Source organism: Vicugna pacos, chromosome 12 (assembly GCF_048564905.1).
Source record: "Vicugna pacos chromosome 12, VicPac4, whole genome shotgun sequence".
Taxonomy (NCBI): Eukaryota; Metazoa; Chordata; class Mammalia; order Artiodactyla; family Camelidae; genus Vicugna; species Vicugna pacos.
The window spans coordinates 13,117,910-13,130,981 of NC_132998.1; the positions used below are offsets into that span (position 1 = coordinate 13,117,910).

Here is a 13,072-nt window from a genome sequence, read left to right on the forward strand (position 1 = left end):
GAATATGAAAACAACTTTGCATTTCTGGGTAAATTATACTTGGTTTATATTTAAAGCAGAGATTCTTAACCTAGGGCTCTGGAAAGCATAGGGTACTTCACTAATGGTTCTCATGGGTTGATGAACTCCCTAATATTGTATGCAAAATTCCACGTGACCATGCTCATGGTAGCTTGTCACCAAAGATAGCTACTAGCCATTTCTCTCATCCGGATAGGTATAAGCTACTTCTCCCATCAAGAGGTGGGGTCTATTGTTCTCTCCTTCAAACTCAGTTGGCTTTAAGACTGCTTTAACTAATAGAATGTGACAGAAGAGAAGCTATGCCAAATCCAGGTCAAGCCCTTAAGAAGTCTGGCAGCCTGTTTTCACTCAGAGAGGTCATATGGAAAAGAACCAGGGTACCCCATCCAATAGCCAGCACAAAGACCCCCAAAATGGGAATGTGACCATCCTAGGCATTCCCACCTCAGCTGAAATCCCACTTGAAGGCAACTATGAGTTAACCAGATGACACCACATGAAACAGAAAAACTGTCCATAACCCATGTACTCATAATAAATAATAAATAACTTTTGTTTAAAGTCAGTGAGTTTTGGGGCAGTTTGTTACACAGCAATAGATATATGAAACAGGACTTATCCACACATCTGGAGAGGAAATACGCAATTTTCATCAGATTCTCCAAAACAATTAAAACCACTAGAGGAATGAAACACTGAATATTCTGTAGGAAACACCTCATAATTATTCTTTTTTTCAGTGTTTTTGATAGATATTAGCAGCAATGTGCTTAAGACTATAATCTCTTGCCCTATGTAAGTAGACTATAGCTACTGAATTCGGCAATTAAATGAAAGGTCATATGCTTTAGCAATCTAATGGGACTGACAACCTCAGGTGAAAAATGAGAAAACTTACTGGACCAGCCCTCCTCTACTCTGAAGCAAGTTTAGGCAGTATTTTAAGGCAAGGCCCAAACTCTTCACAAAAAAATATACATATAAAACAAAACAAAAAGCTGAGGGAGGGTAATAATAGCTCAGTGGTAGACTGCGTGCTTAGCATGCACAAGGTCCTGGGTTCAGATCCCAGTACCTCCACTTAAAAAAAATTATATATATATATATATATACTTATACATATATATATACACACATACAAGATCATGAGAAAATATATACATATAAAAATTATACACAGAGAAATGAACAAAAACAAACCCAAAGTCCTATACCATAAAATGTGGTAAAAACACAGATGCATACACGAACCAGCTGGATGTATTTAACTACAATCATAAATAGTGTAGTCATGGTGGGAAGTGAGTGTGATTTGAAACTGAGATATTACCTATCTAGGTAGAGTTTGGATAAAAAAAATGACTGAGACATAGGGCATGGCTTTCATCTGATGAATGGGATGGGGTAGGAAAGAGAGGTGGAAGGAGAATGACAATACTCTAGACCACTAGTTCCAACCCAGTAGCAGACATAATGAATCAGAAGGGTCTAAGATAATACAGCAAAGAGAAGCTAACCCTGGAAAAAAGGAGCTTAAAGAGATCAGGCCCAGGTACCCCGAAATAGTTCAAAGGGAATACAATCAGAGACCCAGGCAAGGCCTACTAGGCAGACTATCTGGCTCCCATGTTAGGCATTATTTAGGGAAACAACAGCTAAATGCTTCTTCAAATGTCCAGGATGTTGAAGGCCAAGATACCCAAGGTCTGACCTAGAGGGGGAAGAAAAACTCAGGATTCTGGGTGGCATTCATAGAAATCCTTGCTGCAGCATATCACAGAAGGAAGGATCCAGATGAGTTTACTATATACAAGAGAGTAGACCAAATGAATTATATACCAGAACTCATGGGGAAGCCCTTGATGAAGGAAACACAGGAAAACAAGGTGAGAACAAAGGAAGCTGATCAGTTGGAATGCCATACTAGAATGACTAGAGCAGGAGTAGTTGAAGAGATGACATGAGGGTCAGGAATATGGGTGTAGCCAAGCTGGGTTCTACTGGTAAAAGATTTCTCATGAGATTTCAGTCATACAATTGGCCAGGGCTGTAGTCCAACCTGAAGACTCAACTGACGGAGGATTCACTTCCAATCTCACACCCGTGATTGTTGGCAGAATTTAGTACCTGAACAGCTTGCAGTCAAGGGCCTCAGTTCCTTGCTGCCTGTTAGCTGGAGACCTCCCAAAGTTCCCTGATACATGGGTCTCTACAAAGGGCAGCACAACATGGCAATTCATTTCCCTCAGAGCAAGAAAGCAAAAGAGAGGCCCTGAAACAGAAGCCATAGTCTTTTCGCAACCTAGCCTCAGAAACAACAGCTCATTACTTGTGCTGTAGTCTATTAGAAGTGAATCACAGTGGGGAGGGTATAGTTTCAGTCAGTGGCAGAGTGCTTGCTTTGCATGCACAAGGTCATACATTTGATCCCCAGTACCCCTGTTAAATAAAATCAATAATAATAAAAAATAAGTAAACCTAATTCTGTCCCTCCCAGAAAAAAACAAAAACAAAAACAAACAACAACAAAAATACAAGTGAATCACTAGGTCCAACCTATAGTCAAGGGGAGAACATTACATAAGGACATGAATACTAGAAGGAGGGGTACAATGGGGGCCATCTTAGAGGCTGTGTATCATATTACTCAGGTCTAAAAACTTTGTCCCTGTATTTAATTACTGCAAATGTCAAATTCCTGGGAGTAAGGATCTCACTGGCCCAGTTTGGGTTAGAATTTTTTCTGTGGGTCCATCAGCCTTGGCTAGACAGGGCAAGATCACGTAATATATTTTATTATTTTTAGACATTTCAAGAGAATAGGAAATTGTTGTAGGCTTTGTTACAAAGATACACTATCAAGCTATTATAAAAACTGTATAAAAACTAAAAAGATTACTTGAGATTTAGTATTGGGAAATCAAGCTAAGGAATATTTTCACTCTGTCTCATTAATGATTACCTTGTTCTTTAGAACTAAAGGGAGAGAGTGAGCCATCATTTTAACACCAGCAGATACAATTTAATGGGATAGTTTTGACATATCTTGCCTAAGCCAAATTAGAAGATTCTCAGAATTATTAAGGGGATAGTGGAGGGAGAGAATAAAGAAAATAGTAGAGGGTAGTAGAAATAAGAACAACAAGAGGATAAGTTTTTAATGAAGAATTAAAACAACTGATGTCTTTGAATCTCAAGGCATCTCAAAGGTAAACAGAAAATCATCTTTGTTGACATTGACACAGTATTTACATAAAGGCAAATAAAGTAGGCTCTGAGTATCACTGCTTTTCTTCAGTTGTTTTATTTTTAAAGTTATTCTCTAGGGAATTCTGCTTTCAGTTATGGTGAAATTTCTTGCAGACCAATCCTGCAGCAAAAAACAACTAGAAAATATGAACAAGCAGTTATACTTAAAAAAAAAAAAAAGCCTTTCAAAAAAGAAGACAGACTTTCTGCCCTGCCATGCTCTGCTCTCAACAGACACAAGACATCTCCCCCAGCAAAAGGCCCTGGCCTGCGGCGGAAGAGGGCGGCATATGGCCCCACTTTGCCGGGCTCTCAGAGCATGCCACTGCCCGGACCAAGAGGTCTGTGTGCGCAATGGCTATGACCTGTACAGTGCCTATGATTACACAGTACCACCTATGGAGAAAGCCCTTGTGAAAACCAACATTCGGTAGCCCTTCCTTCTGGGTGCTATGGAAGAGTAGTTCCATGTCCAGACTTGGCTGCAAAACACCTCATAGATGTTGGAGCTGGTGTCATAGATGAAGACTATAGAGGAAATGTTGGTGTTGTACTATTTAATTTTGGCAAAGAAAAGTTTGCAGTGAAAATGGGTGATCGAATTGTACAGTTCATCTGTGAACGGATTTTTCATCCAGAGATAGAGAAAGTTCAGGTTTTAGGTGACACTGAAAGGGGTTCAGGAGGTTTTGATTCAGGAGGTTTTGGTTCCACCAGAAAGAATTAAAATTTATGCCAAGAACAAAAAAATGAGAAAATGTACTTTTTCCTTGAAAATAAAAACTTTGCTTAAAGCGAAAAAAAATGAAGACAAATTAAATACATTTTCAGAAAAATAATTGAGAGAACCTGCAGACTGCATTAAAGGAATACCAAAGAGAGTTCTTCAAGCAAAAGGAAAATAATCCTAAATGCAGGAAGAAATTCAGCAATAAAAAGGGTAAATATGAAGGTAAATCCTAATGAATAATAAGAGTAGACATTTAAGGATATATGAAAATGGCTAAAAATAAAGAATTTCTGGAATAAAAAACTATGATCTCTTGGGAAAATAATTTGCAGATGAATTAAAGGAGAGAATGCTTACCGGAAAATCGAGCAGAAGAGCTATCTCAAAGCAAAGAGCTGAAATACAAACAGAAGTCATGATGAAAAACACAAGACTTAGAGGATAGATCCAGGAGGCCTAATACACAAGTAAGAGAAGTTCCAGGAGAAAAGAAAAGAAAAAAAAAAACACTATTGATTGCTAGATACAAAAATATACAAAAATCAACTGCATTTCCATATACCAAAAATAATTAGAAATTTTAACTTTAAAAAGAATATTGTATCAAAAAACTTATAAAGTGCCCAGGGATAAAATTACTCAATATGCAAGATGTATTTTAATAAAACTTTATTGAAAAACACTAAAACACACTTAAATAAATGGAATTATATACTTATTCCCTTTTTTGGGAGAGTCACCTCATAAAATGTCAGTTGTTCTCAAATTGGTCTACAGATTCAATACAATTCCAATCAAAATCACAATAGACTCTGTGTGCACGCTCACGTGTCATCTAAGCATGCACTTGACAAAGAGAATATATCATAGATGGCACCGTATTAGAAGGTTTTTTCAAAAATACAGAATAAAAAAAAGTCTCTGTGGACCATTTTATACAGGAAATAGTGGCAACATGGGACAAAGTGCTTGGCGGTGGGGAGCTACTCTCAACCCTTATCCATACCCTCCTATACTCATTCTGATTCTCTTACCCAAAGCTTTAATTTCTATCAAAAAGCCCACTAGTATCTGCAAAAACAGTCATCAATTACTTCAGATGTCATCTTTCAATAAATTACTGGTATTTAAACAGGGAACTTTTAGGACTTAGAGATTCAACTTCTTAAAAAATGGCAGGAAAAGAATTTTAAGCCCCATCTTAGGCAAAACAGATGATATTTTGGGTAGCTATTTTAAAAATCTTGAATCACTAAAATCAGAGTACACAGTGATAGACTAATACCCACTCTACCTACCCCAAAGCTAACCTTGCCCCTCACTCTTTATCCCTTGTGGGGTTTTTTCTTAATATAACATCTTCATTGAAATATAATTCACATACCACACAATTCACCCATTTAAAATGTACAATTCAATGGTTTTCAGTATATTCCCAAAGTTGTGCAACCATCACCACGATCAATTTTGGAGCATTTTTATCACCCCCCTCCTCCTAAACGCTCCACCCAAAAGAAGCTCTGTAACCTAGGTAACCCCCAGCCCTAAGCAACCACTAATCCACTTTCTATCTCTATATAGTTTCCTATTCTGGACATTTCACATAAATGGAGTCATGAGAGCCTGTAGGGGTGCCTTCCCATCAGGGGCTCCCTGTGTGATTCCAGCCAGCATTCGCTTTCCACCTCCCTCTACTCTTCCCTTTCCCTGCTGCTCAGTTCTGTATACATTAGTAAACTCCGAAAGATGACAGACATTCCAAACAGCCCCCAGTGCTTTGCCTGACCTGGCAGGTAAGTTTCCCAACAGCCAACAGTTCTCTATGAATAAGAACCCTCCGTCTCTCTCCACCACTTTGGGCAGTGGGGGCTTCAGAGAACAACCCACAGGTCCTCTTCCTTGCCACATTCCACTCCAAACTAACAATCTTTGCCACCACCCCACCAGCACAGCACAGATGAATGACTTCCTTGCTTCACCCTCCTCCTCTTCTCACCATACGCAAAGAATAAAGCCATGGGGGGTGATAATAATAATAACAACAACAATAATAATAACAATAATAATAATAATAGGAATCATACAATATGTAGGTGTTTGTAACTGGCTTCTTTATTCCTTTTTAAAAAACTCAAGTAGACATATTTTTTAAATATTTCCTTTTCAGTGATCCAGACTATTACAGAAAACACCAGCAGGCCATGAAATTTTAAAATAAGCAATTTTAAAATTGCTTCTTAAAAAAGCAAATTGTATTGTTACTTAATACATAATTCACATACCATAAAATTCACTCTTCAGTGCACAATTTTAGTTTTCAGTATATTCACCAGGTTGTGCAATCATTATAATCATCTAAGCCCAGAACATTTTCATAATGTACAAAAAAACCTAAACTCTGTACCTATTAGCAGTCACTCCCCATTAAACTCTCCCCCAGACTATGGCAAATACTAATCTATGTTCTGTATCTATGAATTTGCCTATTCTGAACATTTCATATAAACAGAATATTTTCAAGGTTCATCCATGTTGTAGTGTGTACTTCATTTCTTTTTATTGCCAAGTAATATTCTATTGTATGGAGATACAACATTTTCTTTATCCATTCATCAATTGATGGCCATTTCAATTGTTTCCAATTTCTGGCTATTATAAATAATGCTGTGCAGAATAGAATTCGCCAACCCAAAACATGCCACTTTGGCATAAGGATTATTTTGCACTGAAGGCAATTAAGAAGAAGCAGATATAAAACAAGCTCTCTGCCCTCTCCCTATTTGCCTAAAAGCAGGACATAAATTTGTACAGAAGTTAATCACTGATAACCCTAGACCTTTATCAGCTCAGAGACAGCACCAGAAGATTCACTACAGCAAATTTTACTAACTAGTCTTTATCCTCCATTAGTCCTCATATATTTACCTTCCCACAACTTGCCATCCCTAAAGACTCAGTCTTTTTCTTGTGTTGATACTTCTCTAAAAATGTATTCCTTTGCTAAATGCTATATAAGCCAAAGTTTTAACCAAACCTTTAAGTTACTATCCCTGAGTTTCTCCCATGTATATATGACACACATGTTAATAAACTTCAGTTTGTTTCTCTTTTATTAATCTGTCTTTTAATTCAGAGCCCCGGACAAGAACCTAGAAGGGTAAAAAGAAAAGTATGTCTCCTTCTCCTACAGCTGCTGTGAACATTTGTGTATGAGTTTTTGTATGGCCATATGTTTTCATTTCTCTTGGGTATAATCCTAGAAGTGGAATTTCTGGTTTATAGGTGGCTCTATGCTTAATATTTTGTGGAACTGCCCAATTGTCTTCCAAAGTGGTTGTACCATTTACATTCCTACCAGTAGTGTACAAGAATTCCAATTTTTCCGCATCCTCACGAAGACTAGTTATTATCTTTGTTTTTGATTGTAGCCATCCCAGTGGGCTTGAAGTGGTATCTCATTGAGGTTTTGATTTATACTTCTCTGATGGCTAATGATGTTGAGCATCTTTTCATGTACTTATTGACCATTTTTTATCTTTGGAGAAAGATATAGTCATATTCTTTGCTCATTTTTAATTGAATTATTTGTCTTATTGAGTTGTAAGAGTTCTTTACATGTTCTAGTTATGAATATCTTATAATCTTTATAATTTGCAAGTATTTTCTCCCATTTGGTAGGAATGAATATAATGGATAACATTACATACATAATATTTTTAATAGAGTCCTTTGAAACACAGTTTTTCATTTTGATGAAGTCCAATTTATCTATTTTTTCTTTTGTTGTCTATGCTTTGGGTGTCATATCTAAGATGACTTTGACCTAAGGTCACTAAAATTTACTTCTATATTTTCTTTAAAGAATTTTATAATTTTATCTATTACATTAGGTCTATGATCCATTTGAGTTCATGCACATATAAATGTTTGTGTATGTGTGACGAAGGGATTCATTATTATTCTCTTGCATATAGATATCCCATTGTCCCAGGACTATATGTTGAAAAAACTATTCTTCCCTCATTGAATTATCTTGATACCTTTAACAAAAATCAATTGCCCATAAGTGTGAAAGTCTATTTCTAGCTCTCAATTCTATCCCACTGGTCTATTATATCTATACTTATGCCAGCCCCACACAGTCTTGATTACTGTAGCTTTGTGGAAAGTTCTGAAATCAGGAAGTATGAGTCCTCCAACTTTGTTCTTTTTCAAGACTGTTTTGACTATTCTAGGTCCCTTGGATTTTCATATAAATTTTGGGATCAGTTTGTTAATTTCTGCAAAAAAGCCAGATAGGGATTTTGAGAGGGATTTTGTTGCATCTGTATATCAATTTGGGGAATATTGCCATCTCAACAATAGTAAGTCTTCCAATCCTTAAACATCTTGCCATTTATTTAGATCATCTTTAATTTTCTTCAGCAATGTTTTATAGTTATTCAATTATTTTAACTGCAATGTTATCCATTCTTAGACAAAAGTATTAATTATAACTCAAGTCTCTCAGTTCTTTCTCCAGATTTGGAAGAGAGGTTTATCTGTCCTATGGAAACTCAAAAACGTTTTGATTCTTAGTGGGTCCCAATTTAAATTTTACTCTTACCCCCATTTCATTTCAGAACCACCAAATCTTTACCTCATGATGGTAGGCTAGGATTATTTTCTGCATAGCTTTAATTTCCCTAAAGAAACACTATTTTGCTGCACAGCACATTCTCTGTACTCATCAGAGATCCAACATGATTTTTTCCACTGGGATGGCTTTTTACATCTGTGATAAGATGCAGAGATTTTCCCCCTTTGAGTTTATTAAGTAGAAAAAGCTATTCTGCAGCTACAATAAAGAACAGCATTAAGACACCTTCTGTAGAATGTATTAAATGGGGCAAGGTACATTTCTAATTTGAGAGAGAGAAAAAGAGAGAATTAACTTTTAAAGAATCATTATTTTTTAAAAAACAGAATTATTACTTAATATTCTGAAACTGAAGTTCTGCCAGATAAGAAATTTAAATACAGCGTACTTTTCTTACTAACATATATAGAAACAGAACACCTGTCTGCTTCCCCTACAGAATTATATTTTGGTTGGTTGAAAATATGCCAAAAATTACAATAGCCAAGACATGGAAACAACCTACATGTCCACTGATAGATGACTGGATATAGAAGTTGTGGTATATTTATACAATGGAATACTACTCAGCCATAAAAAAGAATAAAATAATGCCATTTGCAGCAACATGGATGGACATGGAGATTGTTATTCTAAGTGAAGTAAACCAGAAAGAGAAATAAAAATACCATATGATATCACTTATATGTGGAATCTAAAAAAAGACGAACGTATTGACAAAATGGAAACAGACTCACAGACATAGAAAATAAACTTACGGTTACCAGAGGGGAAAAGGAGTGAGAAGGGATAAATTGGGAGTTTGAGATGTGCAGATGCTAACTATCATATGTAGGATAGATAAACAACAAGTTTCTACTATATAGTGTAGGAAACTATATTCAAGATCGTATAGTAACCTATGGTGAAAAAGAGTATGAAAATGAATATATGTATGTTTATGTAAGACTGAAGCATTATGCTGTACACTAGAAATTGACACAACATTATAAGCTGACTATACTTCAATTAAAAATATATATATATATATGGGGAAAAAATAAAATATGCCAACAATTTTTGTAACTTACATATTTTGTACCTCCCAATTTATATGTTTTAGGAATATTGAACCTAGTATAGTCAGGGAGATATAGAATTCATTAATCTCAAAGAAAAGTCTTTCTTAGATAATTTGTCCCAAAAAACTGTACAGAACTAAACATCGATTCTCTTCCTTCATATATAAAATATAATGTTTAAAATTTTCACTAACAGCATTTTAATCTCAGTTAATATTTCAAAATTACCAGCTTCTCATTCATTTTTACAGCTTGTTCTCCCTTCAAAAATACCAGAGGCGAAAATCAGCATTCTTTACTACTGACTCAACATAATTGCTATTTTTTCTAAGTTACTAAATTAATACCTATATGCAATTATGCTTGATAATGTGATTGATATTTTTACTGTTTTTTTAAAAAAATTCCTTGTTTTCTCTATTATGCAGAAATGAGTATAATTTGACAGTGCACATGAGAATTAGCTCTTGAACCTGGATTATGCTAGAAGGACAAGTAATTCCTTTCAAAAGATGAAATCATTTTACAGTACTTTTTGTGTGACCAAAGTGTTTACACTATAGGGAAGAAAGTGATCTAAGGGCATTTTAATTAGTTTGGAAGGCAAAAAAATTTTTTTACAAAGTTAATCTAAACTCTAAAAATCTAAAAAGTATTTTGCTATCTGTCCTTTAAATTTTTCATTGGGCAGACTTTCTGTAGAGCCATTTTCCTTACTGTTAGAAGTTAGGGAATCTTCTAGACAGTAGTCAAGTGACCCTAAAGAGTCACTTGAGGTGCTGAGGATTAAGATTGAGAACCTGGTTGCTATCTCAAAACCTAACAAAGGCAGAAGGAAATAGTCTTCACAATAGGCAAAATGTGTGCTCCCTTCAGCAGCTTTAGCATGGTCCCTTCACAAGGATGACACACAAATTTGTGAAGCGTTCCATATTTTTTAGCACGGGGAACTATATTCAATATTCTGTAGTAACTTAATGGTGAAAAAGAATATGAAAACAAATATATGCATGTTCATGTATGACTGAAACATTGTGCTATACACCAGAAACTGACCCAACACTGTAAACTGACTATACTTCAATAAAAAAAAATATAAATACATAATCTATGCAAAATGTAATCTTCCCAAACAAAAGAAAACAATGAAGTACATGAGTGACACTATATCCATTTATTCATCCATTTCATATTTTTTAATACCAAACATAAATAGCCCTATGGTAGGCATTGGGGATACACATTTATACATTCAATTCATAGTCAATACATATTTATTCGTCACCTCCTACAGAAGACTCTGGGGCTTAGGCAGTGAACAAAACTGACAAGATCCTCCCCTTTTATAACTTATATTCCAGTAAGGAGATAGAAAATAAGCAAATAAACAAATATACTAAGAGGTTAAGGAGGAAAAGAAGAGATAGAGGATGCTATTTTAGAAAGAAAGGTCAAGGCCTCTTTGAGGTGGTAATATTGAAGAAGAAATTTCACAGAAATGAAGGAGTGGATACCCAGGAGAAGAGCAAACTAGGCAAAGGGAACTCTAAGTGGAGAGCCTTGAGGCAAAGCAACATATTTACTATGTTCAAGGGACAGTAGGAAGGCCAGTGCAGCTGAAGTGGAATGAGTTCAGTTTAAAGTCATCCTAGACTAGTAGTGCCTCCAGGCATCTGGCAGAAGAAAAAGCACATCCTTATATTAGGCATCAAAGAATCCCCCGCCCCAATCTAATTTCCCAAGGAAAATGAGGTTTGTTAGTTAAAAAACAAAAAAGTTATGCAATATAAGGAAATAAGGCATTACCCAGTATAAATAAGTCAGCAAAGGCATTAGATATTGGAATTAACAGATCTAGCTTATTAAAAATTGCACACTACATTTCAAAAAAAAAATAAAGACAAGTTTAGAAATATCTGTGAGAAATAGGAAACAATAAAAGATAACCAAGCAGACTAGAAGTAGAATAAAATAGAAATTGCAGAGGTTAAAAATTAAAGTTATTGTGTTGCCAAAGAGTAGGTTCTTGTCTTATCACAGAAAGAAGACGAGACACAGAGGTCATGAAAGCAAAGCGAGGTTTTATTAAGCGATAGTATATACTCTCAGGAGGGAGAGGGGGCAGGCTCAAGTGAGTAGTTGCCCTAAGTTTCTTTGGCAAGCTGATTATATGAGGTATGAAAATGATTGGGCAGAACATTCTTTGGGAGGGAGGAGTTTGGGTCATTATGTCCTGATTTTCATCCCAGCTACACCTTCCCGGGGGTAGGAGGGATTTTTGTCTTTATGTAGCCTTGATCAGAAGTGTCATGGTGTTGGTGCATGATGGGTACTTCTTATCTGCAAGGCTAATTTTCTTATAACGAGGGCATAATGAGCAAAAGGTTACATTCGGACAAGATTTCAGCCTTTTCTCACCTTTCTTTGTCTGCCTCTAGCACCCCTGTTGTCACAAGGTGTATGGTTTCCTGTCACCTAGCCTATGCCCCCCTTTCTCTGATCATATCTAGCTAACTGCCTGCTCTAACAATTGTATTAATTTCCTAGAGCTGCAATAACAAATTACCACAAACACATCTTAATAATAAGCATACAAATAAAAGTGAAGAAATAAAACATTTGAATATCCCAATGAACAAATTTGAACTAATGGATATATAGAGAATATTGTACTCAATAATTGTAGAATATAGGATTTTGGTGTGTGTTTTTTTGTTTTGTTTTGTTTTTTGTACAAGGACACAAGGAATTATGGCCTTAAATGTGTATACCAGAAAAGAATAAAAGCTGAGCATTAAAGAGTAAGTATTTATCTTAAGACACCAGAAAAAGAACAATAAAAGAAATAAAATATTAGAGGAGAGAGAATATAGGTCAGTGGTAGAATGCTTGCCTAGCGTGCCAGAGGTCCTGGGTTCAGTCCCTAGTACCTTCGATCAATCGATCAATCAATCAATCAATCAATATTAAAAGAAAACAATCAGATAAGAGCTAAGTTTACGAGACAGAAAACGAACCCACATAAAGAGGACCAGTAAAGCCAACAGTTGGTCCCTTAAAAATAATAATACAATTGATAAACCTCTGATAAAACTAATTAAGAAAAAAACAGAATTGGCGCAAATAACCAATATCAAGAAGAAAAGGAGTCATCACCAAAGAAGTCATATGTACTAAAAAAGTAAACAAGGATATTATGAAGAATTTAATTTCAATAGATTTGTACATACAGATGAACTGAGAAAAAAACTTCAAGAAGAAATAAAAAATCTGAATAATCACCTAACCACTAAATAAACAGATTATAAGTTTAAAAAAAATTCTTCCCATAACAACACCACTACCACCATCCAGGCTCAGATTGCTCTA

General features: G+C 35.6%; 1 long non-coding RNA gene and 2 pseudogenes across 1 annotated transcript in view; 2 read left to right on the forward strand and 1 right to left on the reverse strand.

The window, feature by feature from the left end:
- LOC140700131 (uncharacterized) overlaps positions 1 to 13,072 on the reverse strand; it is an 83,184-nt gene that overhangs the window by 62,977 nt on the left and 7,135 nt on the right. The gene's annotated exons all lie outside the window — the stretch shown is intronic.
- LOC102536967 (deoxyuridine 5'-triphosphate nucleotidohydrolase pseudogene) lies at positions 3,490 to 4,000 on the forward strand (annotated as a pseudogene).
- Positions 10,584 to 10,641, forward strand: LOC116282734 (U6 spliceosomal RNA; annotated as a pseudogene).